The following is a 3091-nucleotide window of genomic DNA, read 5'->3' on the forward strand; positions in this document are numbered from 1 at the left end:
CATGTACTTCATTACCCCACTTTCATCTATTTTTTTAATTAATTTTTATTTTTAAAATAATATTTCAACCTAAAATCCAGAAAGACTAAATCTACATAAACCAAAACCAAATAAATTAATTTAAATAACATGTCTAATAAATCAACATTGCATATTTCAGATGCTAACGAGAGTAGGGTTGTTCAACGTAATTTCAAAGGACGCCACACAATTTTACTCTTGCAAAAAGATTGAATTAATTGAAAGACCCTGATTCTTTTGTAATTTTTATCACAAATTTAACCAAAGATCATCGAAACTAAATTGAAGGGTGACTCTGAAAAGAATCATTGGACCTGGACCAGCTAATTTGCGCTGCTGTACAAAAATGGATATAGGTGACTCCCCATACACGCTGGTTAGGTCAAGGACTGTCTGGGTGGCATAACTCCCTCACCTCATCCAGTTTTATTCTAGATCTTTTTGGATGGCATTCCTTCCTCACATCATCCAGTCTTATTCTACTTCCTGCGAAAATGCGCGAGTTGTACTATCATCACACTAACATCATCTTGAGATTTTCTGGATACTGCTAGCTCTACAAGCTTTTTGCAAGCAACTTTAGGGCCTCCTCTAAATGGTGTCGAATTAGACTGCTTCTCCATGCAAAAGGGCCTAGCAATATCCACTGCTTCTTGATTACTGACTTTATCCCACAAGCCATCCGATGCTAAAATTAAAAACTCGCAGTCGGAAGTAATTTCAATCTTTCTGGTGTCAGGTTCAGCAGTTATCCATTTTTTCATGTGTGAATCGCCTATTGCCCTAGTTACAGCTAGAGATCCCTGAACTCGCCAAACACCGTGGCGGAGGTCCACAATTCCACCGAGATTTTCTATCCGTTGTCGCTCGTCCTCTCTTCCAGCTCGATGATCACACGTAAGGGCTTCAGAAGCACCATCTCTGCTAATGACTGCTCGGCAATCCCCAGCATTAGAAACCACCAGGTTACCATTTACAATTAGAGTTGTTACACAAGCAGTACCGCTGCTAACCTCCTGCTTCAAGAACTCTGCATCTGTTGTTAAGTAACCAGCTTTAACAGCCACCTCAAGATTGTCGTCTGTTTCATGTTCCATGCGGAGCATAGCATCCACAATATTCTGCCCAATATTTTCTGCAGCAAAAGTTGCAGCTTCCCGACCGCCATGACCATCGAAGACACCAAAGAAGGCACGTTTGGAATCACCAAGAACATTGACAATGGCCTTGTGGGTATCCTCCATGAATTCTCGCGAACCTTGTTTGCATGACATTGCATAATGAAAACCCTCAACATTGACCTCCATCCGCTGATGCACTGTGAAGGAGCGGGCATCCAGGCTCGGGGACTTGAGCGGAATATCCAGCCTCTGGGGGCGTTTACCCTTGAGCCGAGGCGAAGGGCACTTGCGGGCAAGCGGACCGTTCTCCTCCGGGCAATATACACAGGCAGAGACCACCCTCTGCTCCACCTGCTTGATCAGGTTCTCCCCGTTCTCGTTCCGTGGAAGTTTTTTGTCTCTGGTGATCAACACGGAACTCAGCCGAGACCCAAGTAAACCGGCCTGGTCGCCTCTGCTGTTGGGTTTCTGTAAACAGTGATTCCATGGGGAAGCTGCCCATATTTCAATATCAGAATCGTGAATAGAGGGAGACATGCAGGAGCCCATGGAGGAGGCAGAATTCCGTGCTACTATGCAAGCCATGCTCATAATCTGGTGGTGATGAAACTTGTTGATGCCTTAGAAAACTACCTGTGTGTTGCGGTTGTTGTTGAGCCAACACAGGGGCTCTACAACAGTGATGCGAAGCAGCAATAAATCCCCCGGTCTCCTTCTCCCTCTGTTGTTTCAAATTCAACTGACTCTATGCCTCCAAGCCCTTTCGTTAGATATATTGAATTATTATGAGGTATACGCTGAGCATTTATATTGAGCTCATTAGGAAAGTTTCCAGTTTTCTGCTGGGTCAACACCGAATCTAGCACGTTGCACCACAATTTTATATTTAATGCGCCCTGCGGGCCGTTTTTTTTTTCAATCATGACGGTGCGCGTTATATTTCGCGCCCTGACATGTCAGGGCGCATTAATATAAAATTGCGGTGAAAATAGGAATCGCAGAATTCTATGAGGGCGCATTTATTTTGCGCTCAATAAGAAAGTGACATGTTTTTTGCTGGGTCAACACCTTTACCGAATCCAGCACGTTCCCAGTAAATTATGATATATGATGCCAACGTCTATACGCTGGAACTGGCTGAAATATTCTAAAATTATATATGTAATACTTGATCAAAGTGCCAACCAGAAAACTCCGTTGATTGAAAATATATATCGTTAAAATTAGTTCGGAGACGTTTTCAATGTGAAAGAAATAGTCTGAAATACTCTCCGCAATCGTTATTCCGTCTTGGGTTGTCTAAGTAAACTCTATTGATTAGAAATATATATTATTATTAGCTGGGAGACGCTTTCGCAATAAATTTTCCGTAGCACATCACGTGGGTCGGCGGTTGTGGATGTTGGGTGTATGGAAGTGTCCTTTGTCCTTACCGGCCACGCGTCTAAATCCGGAATCTACTCATACCGCCGGAGGGGCCAGCGTTGGATTCGGGGACATTTTTAAGGGACCTAACGTTTATTTTAACAACTCGGAATTTTATTTTCCAAAAGCCTCCCCTCACTCAATCTGCTCATGTCAACGGTTATTCCTAGCGTTGCATTTCGTGATTTTTTTTTCAACTATTTTCGCTAACTTTAAAATTACGTTCTGTAGCGAGTTCATAAATCGCCTGACTTTAAAATTGACGTTCTGTAGCGAGTTCATAATTTTTATTTGAGGAAATTTTCATTAAATTTAATTTCAGGAGTATTTAGATTATTTTCAGCGAAAATGGATTCAGTATAATCAAAGATTTTAAACATCTAAAATTTTGAAGATATTTTCATAATTGTAATTTAGATTTCCAAAAATTTCTGTAATTTTTTTTGAAAATCTTACTCAAATTTCTATTATTTTTAAGAAATTGTAACCTCATTAAGCGGTAACATTTAAATCTGACAGATTTT

General features: G+C 41.1%; 1 pseudogene; it reads right to left on the reverse strand.

The window, feature by feature from the left end:
• Positions 1–500: 500 nt before the first annotated feature.
• LOC149211756 (putative protein phosphatase 2C 2 pseudogene) lies at positions 501–2642 on the reverse strand (annotated as a pseudogene).
• Between the last annotated feature and the right edge of the window lie 449 nt (positions 2643–3091).

Source organism: Pinus tabuliformis, chromosome 1_1, assembly GCF_031772625.1.
Source record: "Pinus tabuliformis cultivar Carrire ecotype Pingquan chromosome 1_1, CPIR1, whole genome shotgun sequence".
Taxonomy (NCBI): Eukaryota; Viridiplantae; Streptophyta; class Pinopsida; order Pinales; family Pinaceae; genus Pinus; species Pinus tabuliformis.